Below are 10,851 nucleotides of genomic sequence, written 5' to 3' on the forward strand. Positions count from 1 at the left end.
TTAACATTAACAATGAGAGCAAGATAGTCGTTGGTGGAAAAGCAAAATGACATAAGGGATAAACGTCTTCCAAGAAAAGATTTTGTATAGAACTTTTCTTCAGGCCTGGTATTGGTGTAGTTTTTCCACCAAAGCAAAATATTAAGACAATAAAGCCAAACTGTTTGTTTTTCAAAAGTGTTTAATTCCAACTCCCCTCCCACTGAATACACTACTGCAATCACCCCAAAACTGCCTCTTCAACTCTCCCTTTTTATTCTACCATTTTCATCTTCAGACCTTCCTCCATGGCAACTATTATACTTGGAATTCCCTCCCATTTATTTTTTAGTGAGGTAAAGACTATATACCCTCCTTTATGTGAATTCAAAAACTGGTGGGTCTCAAGCTTTGCAACATACATGAATGCTATGTCCCTTCTGATACCACGGCACCACTGAAAATCCTGATGCTTTAGAGCAGTGGTTCCTAAACTTTAACAGCCCGTGAACCCCTTTCACTAAATTATGAAATCTCATGAACCCCCTCCTAAAAATGAATATTTCCAGGGATTTAAGTTTAAATTTCCTCTGCACTCCATGGGGCTCCTGCTGCTGGACCCCACTGACCACCCCGGTCAACTGAGCTCAGGCTGCAGGTCCTGCTGACCGCCGGGGCTTGGGCTGCCAGCCCCAACTGCCCGACCCCGCTCTCCCTGGGGCTCGGGCTGCCAGACCCACGCAGAGCACGGGTTCGGGCAGCCGGCTCCCCTGCTGACAGGGGCAGGGCTCGGGCTGCCAGCCCCAACTGCCCGGCCCCACTCTCCCTGGGGCTCGAGCTCTCTACCCTGCAACCGGGTCCCACCTGCTGCCTCCAATGCCTGGGTTCCTCTGGCCGCCATTAGTGAAATTTTGCTGGCGAACCCCCTGTAACATTCTACAAACCCCCAGGGGTTTGCGAACCCCAGTTTGGGAACCACTGCTTTAGAGGAAACCTTATAAAGCTGTAAAAGCCTCACATCCATCTGGTGGCTTACAAATAATATTTATACTTTATGGGAGAACTGTCAGTGTCTAGTAAAGTGGTCCCTAAACTTTTCATGTTGGCATGCCCCCCCCCCGGGAACCAAGGCCACGGCTGAAGGGGGGAGGCATGCGGACAGGAGTAAGGGGGCTGGGGCCACGGCCACAGTTGCGGGTGGGAACATGGCCACAGTTGGGAGCCGGTGCCATGACAGATCTGAGGCGGAGCACAGCCAGGTAGAACACCCTTTCCATCCCCAGGCCCTGCCAAACACCCCCTAATGTTTCTTTGAACCTACCTGGGGCATGCACCCCAGACTAGTGCACTGGTCTAGTAGATAATGCACAGATCTGGGTCTTGCTACAGACTAGCTTTGAAACCTCATATAGGGCACATTCCCTCTCTGTGCCTGAGTTTCACCAAATATAATGCTTCCTTGCTTCTTATAGGAGACTTAATTCCATACCATTTGTAAAGCACTTTAAGATCCATGAATGAAAGCCACTGTACAAATCCCAATTACTATAACTTTTAAATACTGAATGCTAATAGTGCACCCTTTTTTGCATGTCTTGAATATAAACTTATATCTGATGGCACTATAAGTATATCGGGGCACAGCCTGTTCCTTTTACATTTGCACATTATACACAACTCAAAATCTGACTTATACCAAGGTTTTTGTATAGCTGTATTACGAGTCTGGCATCAGCACTTTGATGTGCATAGCAAGAATTCAGCAACTCTTAGCATTAGAAACTCAAATCTATGAAGGCCTATTCTACACCTAAAAGTTCAGCAGAACGAGCTATATCATTCAGGACATGAAAAAGTCACATCCCCGGGGAGACGTGTTAAGCAGACGGAAGCCCCAGTGCAGACTGCACTATTGACAAATTGCTCTGCAGACCTATCACCTCTTGGAGAGATGGATTTACTACAGTGACCAGAAAAACCCCTTCTGTCACACCAGTATCTCCACTACAGCTCTGCTGCAGCTGTAGCGTTACAAGCGTAGACGTACCCAAACTCAAGCACGTTGTAGATGTGATGCATTTCAGTGTTATTGCGAGGCAGTGTCACCATGAACATAGGCAACACATGCATCGCCTGGAACCACTTCTAAAGTCACGCTGCTGTCTCCATGGGAGAACCCTGTTTATCCATCCAGCGCGCAACCACCCCACCCATTAGAGGAGAACATTTTGAGAAGTGGAGTACTAGTGGCACTTTAGAGACTAACCAATTTATTTCAGCATAAGCTTTCGTGAGCTACAACTCACTTCATCGGATGCATTCAGTGGAAAATACAGCGATGGCATATATCACATTCGTAGATGTGCAGTTGGCAACTGTGTCCATATATCTATTCAGGGGACACCATCACAGGACCTAATCACATCAGCCACACTATCAGAGGCTCGTTCACCTGCACATCCACCAATGTGATATATGCCATCATGTGCCAGCAATGCCCCTCTGCCACGTACATTGGTCAAACTGGACAGTCTCTACGTAAAAGAATAAATGGATGCAAATCAGATGTGAAGAATTATAACATTCATAAACCAGTCAGAGAACACTTCAATCTCTCTGGTCACTCGATTTCAGACCTAAAGGTTGCAATATTAGAACAAAAAGACTTCAAAAACAGACTCCAACGAGAGACTGCTGAATTGGAATTAATTAGCAAACTGGATACAATTAACTTAGGCTTGAATAGAGACTGGGAGTGGATGTGTCATTACACAAAGTAAAACTATTTCCCCATGTTTATTCCTCCCCACTGCTCCTCAGACGTTTCCTGGTGGAAATGGCCCACCTTGATTATCACTACAAAAGGTCTTCTTCCCCCTCTCCCCCGCCCCCACTCTCCTGCTGGTTATAGCTCAGCTTAAGGGATCACTCTCCTTACAGTGTGTATGATAACACCCATTTTTTCATGTTCTGTGTGTATATAAATCTCCCCACTGTATTTTCCACTGAATGCATCCACTGAAGTGAGCTGTAGCTCACGAAAGCTTATGCTCAAATAAATTTGTCAGTCTCTAAGGTGGCACAAGTCCTCCTTTTCTTTTTGCGAATGCAGACTAACACAGCTGCTCCCCTGAAACCTGAAGTTTTGAGACCTGCTTTCTCAGACTTAGAAGTCCGATGCCTTGGCACCGCCACCCCGGCCGAAGCTAGGCCTCAGGCGGCACCCGACCCGCAGTGGGGAATCGGGAAAGTACCGCCACGTGACTCAGGCAGGCCCCTCTGCCGTCCCGCCGCGGCACGGAGCGGCCGGAGACCGCTCAGCCCTGGCCCCGGCCGCGCGGACTCCCTCTCCGCAAGTTACAGCCACGCTTCAGAATAACCGGGCCACCCAGGGAGACGGCTGGCCCCGGGCGGAGGCGGAGGCGGGGCCGGGCCCTGCTCGGCCGGGGTGTGCGTGCGGAGGGGCTGCTGCTCAGTGACGGGTCGCGCCAGGGCGCCCTCCCCACCTCCGCTTCCCCCGGCACCGCCCCCCGCAGCCGGGCTCAGGACCGGCGGGGCGGTGTCCGAGCGCGCACGGCCCGGAGCCGCCCCGCCAACCCATGCGGGGGAGGAAGGCGGGAAGCGCGAGGCCTGGGGCGAGAGGCTGCCCGGACCAGGGAGAAGCCGCCACGTCCCACCCCCCAAGGCAGGGCCCGTAACGTCGGGGGGAAGGGAACTTACAGCTCGCCCTCTGCGTGCCTGCGTCACGCCGCCAGAGCTGCGGTGCGCCGTGACGTCACCCCGCCCCGCCCCGCGGCGGCCGCCTCCTGTCTTTCCCCCTCCTCCAGCGGCCACTCGCTCCTCCGGCACCTTTGTGCGCAGGCGCGGCCTGTCCTGTCTCGCCCGTCCCAGAGTCGCGGGAAGGCGGGGCGGGTGTCGCGGTGCTCTGGCTGAGGGAGGAGCGGCGGGAAAAGGGCTGCTGGGAATGGGGCAACTACGCTCCCTTACCCCTGGACAAGCAGCCTGCTGCCACAGGGAGCCGATCCCATTACATCCCCGTATCCGGGGCAGCCCCTGGGTCCTAGCTGCACCCGCTGCCTGCCACTCCCCCGCCCCAGTCACTGGGTTAAAATCCAGGAGTGTCACTCGCCTGCCCTGTGTTGCCGCCCTGCGCGCCCATGCTGGCCTGTGCCTGGCCTGATGCTGCACAGCCCCACTGGTCTGGGGCTGTGTCACCGGGGCTGCATCAGCGGGGCTGCGCTGTGTGGTGTCACCAACCCAGGGCTTTGTCATTGGGGCTGGGCAGGACTAGGTGGTGGTACCAGCCCAGGGCTTTGTTGCTGGCCTGGGGCAGCAGGGTGTTACAGGTAACAAAAAGCAAGGGCACTGGTGCCAAACATGTAACCCAGAGCTTACTGCGAGCGCTGCTCCTGGTGGGTTTCTTTAGGGTTCCTTTGAACTCACTATTGCTGTCATTACATTTACAAAATTTGCCATCATCATTTCCTAAGGAGACTGAAGCAAACCTTCCTGCAAGCTAGACTGCGGTCATGTCTCTGGTCTTTGTGTGAGGACCTCCAACCATGCCCCACAAGCGAAGGTAGCCACCAGCTCCCCTTGTTTTTAGTGAGCTTGAAGACAAGCTGCACTCAGCAAAGGTGGCTACTGGTCTGTTATGGTGGATGGGAGAAGGGAAGGTGAACAGCAGAAGAGAGGTCATAAAGGTGCAAGGGATAGGGAGGGACAAGAGCTAGTGGAGGTGAAGGCAAGGAACAGAAAGGAGAATGAGGGAAGTGTAAGAAGGAGATAAATTGGAGTTTACACAGGAGGACCTAGGGAATGTGGGATTTAGGAGGAGGCTGAAGAGAGGAATATAAGAAGCTGGGGAAAAACTGAGGAAGTGCTGGGAAACGTAAGAGAGAGACAAGCAGAAGAACGCAGAGTGCGCTGAGGGAGTCAGGGAAAGGGGAGAGTAAGAAGGAGATGGAAAAAGCGTAGGGGGGAGGGGAAAGGGGTAGGACAGTAAAGGGAAAGAAAAATGTGAGGATAGATAACTGGAAGCATGTGCATAAGACAAAGGCAGAACGAGAGCGAGGACAAGGTAGAGCCCCTTCTGTACAACCAGTAGAGAGGTGCATAATTTTTCATTAAGGCTGAATTTTTGCAAGTTCCCCTACAAGCTCAATAACTAGAAGGCAAATACATTTTTATTTATTTTGTACCTTTCCCAGACCTAAAGAAGAGTTACATATAACCTGAAAGCTTATCTCTCTCACCTACAGAAGTTGGTCCCATTAAAGATACTACCTTGCCTCTCTATTTTAATCTCAGAATTTTTAAACCAGTCTTATGATTTTCTGTGTCTGACTCATGCTTTTTGAAGGCTTGGGGGCTTGGGAGCTTGGCAGTACTAAGAAATACACTTATTTCCAACCATCAAAAGGAAGAGAAGGGTGGTATATTAGAATGTTCCCTACTGGAAAAATATAAAATTGCGTGTTCAGCTTTCCACTGGCAGCGATGTGAACCAGAATTCATTATTTTGAGTGCTGATAAACAGGTACCTCTATCTTGGCAGAACAAACATGGGATGACCAAAACATCAGTACACTGGCATCAAGAAAGGCATTTTTACTCATCTCTGAAACCAAAGTTATGACGAGATATGGAGTCATATTTGTGTTGTCATATAGCCCTTTCATTAGTCTCTATTCTGCCTGAGTATTCTTTGCCATAACTGAAATTATTATTTTATGCTTCAAAATTCTTAACCTTAGCCATCTTAGTCAAGGTCACCTAGGATTAGTGTTTAATAAATGTATTTATTTTGCACCTTTCCTCCCCAATAATTCGAAAATGCTTTGCAACTACAGAACCATTGAAATACAACTAATTTTGTAGTAAAGAGTGGCAATCAACTAACACACTACACTGCAGGGAGAGAAAATTTTGGAGAACAAGAGCAGAGCAAATCCTTACCTTTATGAATAATGTTAAGTAATATTCAATATCCATGCCAAATAGATAGGACTTTGGATATTAAGATCTCATCAGAATGATCATAAGGGTCCAAAAAAATTCTACATTTTTTAAAAGTTCTTTTTATAAAAATATACAAATCCAGTTGGAGTTGTGTAATCAAGACCATTACTGCAATCAATACAGGTAAATTATCACCAGACTGAACAATCAATTAGTGTAAGACTGTTATTAGATGCCATCCAGAAAAAAGATTATGTCACACAAGCTCAGTCCTGCATTTAACAGTTCTTAATTTTTTTTTTTTTTAAACTAAGATCATGATTGATTTATCTGCTCTTGCCTAAATTAAAGAGACAAGGGGCCTGATTGTCATAATGCGATGATGTAAACTTAAGTTGTAAAATATTATTCTGCAGCCACAGAAAAGGTTAATATAATATTTATAGGAAGTATTATCGGTTATCTTTTTGCACTGGTAAGAATAAATGCAGAAATTTGGAACAGTAAATTATTTAAATATGGATTAGTCGTCTTAAAGTGGAAGAAGGAATAATTATACAAAGTTGTAGATAGCAGTCCTTAGATTTCTCTAAGTTTCTATGAAGCAGTATTTAACTGTGACTTCTGTCTCTTTTTTTTTTTTTTTTTTTTTTGTAAAGTTGTATTTTTTCTTCTAACACACTACTTTTTTTGGTGGTATGTGAGAAGTCCTTTACTGAGCATTTCTTGGTTCTCTATGAGTTTGTGGTTCTGAGTTTGGAAGAGTTCAAGAAGTCATGAAAGTGAAGCAGTAACTTTAATTATACTTTAAAATTTTTTGTAAGTGAATTTGTCTTAAAAACAAAGTGGTAGAAGGGATGATTATAACTGGAATGGAAGATAGACAAATCTTAGTAACCAATTAATGATTTATTGCTTCTTTTGATGAATCAACAATGAATGCCAGGGCACTTGATGCAAACATTACTTTCTATTGTTGCCTGTTCTACAAACCAAAGGGATCTTAGTTATTTTAAAGACTTAACTGGTTACAATTTAGAATGCAGGGTTATCATAAAGTAAAATTACAGGGAGCACATCATCCAAGGGTCACTTGTAAATTAATAAAGGTAAATCCATGTCACACTGTGTGGACTTATTTAAAATGAAGTTTCATTTATGATTTTTGTGAATGTTTGAAAAAGCAATATATACTATTTACATGAAATTGAAAAAAAAATCAATCAAAGATACTTCGGGGACTAAAATGAATTCAGGACTCTTACAATACTAAAGTCCACTTTCTTGGGGGGAGAGGGGTTAGCAATGGAAGGACATTTGGAGAATTAAATCAATGCAATGAAGCCAGCACAGTAGTGCTTTCCTCATTACACCAATACCAGCAGCAATTTCAAATACCTGGTAACAAAGGGATGCTCTGATGTGTTGTGGAGTACCTTAGAAAAGACATTTTGGAGAAAGTAACTTGGAGAAGTATATGAGCCAGTAGTCAGAGAACAGGTGTACAAAGCAGGAATTCCCTAAATACTAATCCTGACACGGATTTCTGAGTGGATTCTACACTGATTACAGTGGAGACAAATGCATATCACATACCTGTCCTCCAGCGTGTCTGCCCCTACCCCACATGTAGCTCTCTATCCCCACCAAAGGGCCTCCAATAGGTACTTTGCAGAGGATGTGGCCAACTGGTTTTAGAAACCCAGAGAAGAAGGGGAATTTTAAAAACAGAACATGCCAGGTGGTTTTATTTTGAACATCAGTTCTTGGAACTGGGCATAAGGGGAAATGTGCACTCAGCCAGCTCTCCACCTGCATGCTATGTGTGCTCCTATCTGTGCCAACCCAATCTCCTCTTCAATAGCCTGTTCTGTTTCTAACTCTCCCCTGCTTTCCCTATCCAGATCCTAACAAGGCTCAGAAAATTAATTTGCTCTGTGGGTGGCAGGATAGACAATCGGGGGGGGGGGGGGTAATAAATTGCGTTCAGAGAGTGCACATGTTGCAGGGTATTAAAAAGGGGTTGCTTGACCACCTTAACCTGCATATCCTGGCTTAGTTGTGGAGGAGACAACTAAGTCTGGAGCACTGTAAATGCTTTTGAAAATACTGCTTGAGCCCTCTCCACTAAAACCATGCCCTAAATTCATCTCCTTGGAGCCCAGAATGCTTAGGGAACATGGGCAAAATAAAACACCAGCTTTGAAAAGCCCCAGGGGTGCCCAGCTCCCCCTGGATCCAATCAATTGGCCTAAATTGCCACTTGTACATGTGAAAGATTTAAGAAAATTAGATTTTGATCTCTTTACCTCACTTTCTCCATCTTTAAAATAGGGAAACTAATTCTTACCTACATATTATGAAGACAGATTAATAAATTGAAAAATGTAATGACTGCTAAGAATTATTAAATGTTGAAAACAGTGGGTCAGGAAAAGGGAGATGCCAACCAAAACAATGAGGATGGGGAGGTCCAGATAGAAGAGAATGAGTGTAGAGAACCAAAGAACAGGATGGATGTAAAAAGACAGACAGAACTAAAAAGAGAAAGAGAAATGCTGCCAATAAATTGTGAAGTTAAAATTTAAAAGCCATCTAATCTACACCCCAATTTCAATATTGCCTAGCACTTTCATGGATAGATCTCAAAGCACTTTAAAAAGGGTAAGTATCCCTATTCCCAGTTTACAATTTAAAAGAGATTTTACTCCTCACCATCCCAAAATGAAACTGCATACTCATCACCAGATTCATACCCAAGAAAAAGATAACTGGGGAGCTCTGAAAGATAATCATCTTTGTACATTTGAAACAGTAGTATAGCTCATATTGATGGCAAGGTTAATGGTGATAAGAAAGGAACTGCAAACATTTTAAATATGACTTTTACTATCGTGGGTTTGGAATTAGATTTCTCTCAACCACTGGTGACTTCTATTATAAAAAGTAATGATAATACTCCTTGGGCTTTTGCAGTATAAGTCTACATTTAGATGTAGGTACATAAAGTTAATGAATTCCTTGTCAAATACAATGTTAGTAAGAAAGTGGTATTAGTTACAATAGCCTGCAGACATTTGAAAGTTTCTAAAGATCCTAAGGCATATTTTTGCTCTTTCCATTTTGTGCTGTAAGTTTACATATCTGAAACCTGTCTGAATTATTCCGGTTCTAATTTAGATATCACATCTTCTAATAAGTCCATTTCAGTTTTATGCATACTAGTTTAAATAGAACCTCTCTTATTATATGGAAATTTGTTTGGTCTGATTTTTTTTAATTCAATAACTAGAGCAAAATTAAAAGTGACAAAAATATTCTTGTAATGCTATAGACAAAATTCATGTTATGGGAGCCTGGCTTATTAATATTAAAAAAAATCTTTATTAAACTGAATTTAAGGTTGAGAGTACATATCAGTAACTAAAAACTTCACAAGAATGTTGTAGTTATCAAATTAGCAAGCCATAGAAAACAAGGGAATACAGAGTTAAGATTGCATTTAAATGTTTGGGTTTCTTTTAAAAAGTATAGAAATGCATAGTTAAGACACACAAGTAACCTTATCCTTTCCCTCTGTTCCTATCTTCAACCCCTACAATCACTGATTTCCCTTATTCATTCCTTAGATTCTAACCACTCTTTCACCCAAGATTCTCTTAGTCCAAATCCTTTACTAGCTCCTGGAGGACTCCTACAATCCTTCAAGATCATTCTAAATAGTAACAATGAGATATGACGCTTCTCAGGAGAGTGAAATTGGTTTGTCTAACTTGATCCCTTTCTATTTTCTCAGATGCTAGTCCATAGGATTAAAATTCTTGGTAGGTCTTCCTTGGACAATGCCCCATGATTTAGAACTGTCCCTTTCCAAATTATATTATATATAAAGAGCTCTGAGAGCTGCATCTATGTGTGAAGTCTGAGTTCTGAAAACCTACCACTACCATCAAGAACATAGGGGCTAAAATAGAACAACGGGAATAAAATTAACACAGGCAATTTTTGATTAAGCTATCTATAATTGGAAATGCTAACTGACACAGAATCCTAGTTAATAAGTCAGCTATCACACCTACAGGATCTGCACTGGCTGCTTGTTTGTCTCCAAAGACAGCTTAGGGTACTGGTCTTGACCTATAAAGAGGCTGGTTCAGCCACTGCTCTCTGGCAGATACAGAGAAACTGGTTAGAAGAGATGATTCATAGAGTTAGAGGTCAGAAAAGATCATTTTGATCATCTAGTCTAACCGCCTGTTTAACATAGGCCACAGAACTTCCCCAAAATAATTTCTATGGCATATATTTTAGGAAAACATCCAATCTTGATTTACAAATGGTCAGTGATAGAGAATCCACCACAACCCTTGGTAAATTGTTCAAATGATTAATTAGTCTCATTATTTCCAGTCTGGATTTTTCTAGCTTCAACTTCCAGCCCTTGGATCGTGTTATAGCTGTGTCTGATAGAGTGAAGAGCCAGTTATTAAATATTTGTTCCCCATGTAGATACAGAGACTGTAATCAAGTCACCCTTTAACGTTCTCTTTAACTTAATAGATTGACTTCTTTGAATCTATCACTAAGGCATGTTTTCTAATCCTTTAATCATTCTTGTGACGCTTTCCTAAACCTCTCCAATTTATCAATTGTGAGCAGTAGAACTGGATACAGTATTCCGTCAGCAGTTGTAATGACAAATAGAGAAGTAAAATAACCTCTCTGCACCTACAAGATTCCCCTGTTTATTCATTCCAGGATAACATAAGCTCTTTTGGCTACAGCATCACAATGTTCAGATGATTATCAGATGACCCCCAAATCTTGTTTACAGTCACTGCTTCTGAAGAAGTGACATGTGGCATAATACCTTTGATCTGTTGAGCATGCCCCCTTCAGTGCCAACTAGTG

The 10,851-nt window shown here is 43.7% G+C and overlaps 1 protein-coding gene across 14 annotated transcripts in view; it reads right to left on the reverse strand.

Moving 5' to 3' along the window:
• Positions 1 to 4,015, reverse strand: part of ZNF438 (zinc finger protein 438) — a 94,392-nt gene extending 90,377 nt beyond the window's left edge. For 5 of the 14 annotated variants that reach the window (XM_027826707.3, XM_037890940.2, XM_037890943.2 and 2 more), the window contains exon 1: positions 2,027 to 2,333. The gene's annotated coding sequence lies outside the window, so the exon portion shown is untranslated. The other 9 variants (XM_037890947.2, XM_037890945.2, XM_037890942.2 and 6 more) reach the window with 5 other exon arrangements.
• Between the last annotated feature and the right edge of the window lie 6,836 nt (positions 4,016 to 10,851).

This window comes from Chelonia mydas, chromosome 2 (genome assembly GCF_015237465.2).
Source record: "Chelonia mydas isolate rCheMyd1 chromosome 2, rCheMyd1.pri.v2, whole genome shotgun sequence".
Taxonomy (NCBI): Eukaryota; Metazoa; Chordata; order Testudines; family Cheloniidae; genus Chelonia; species Chelonia mydas.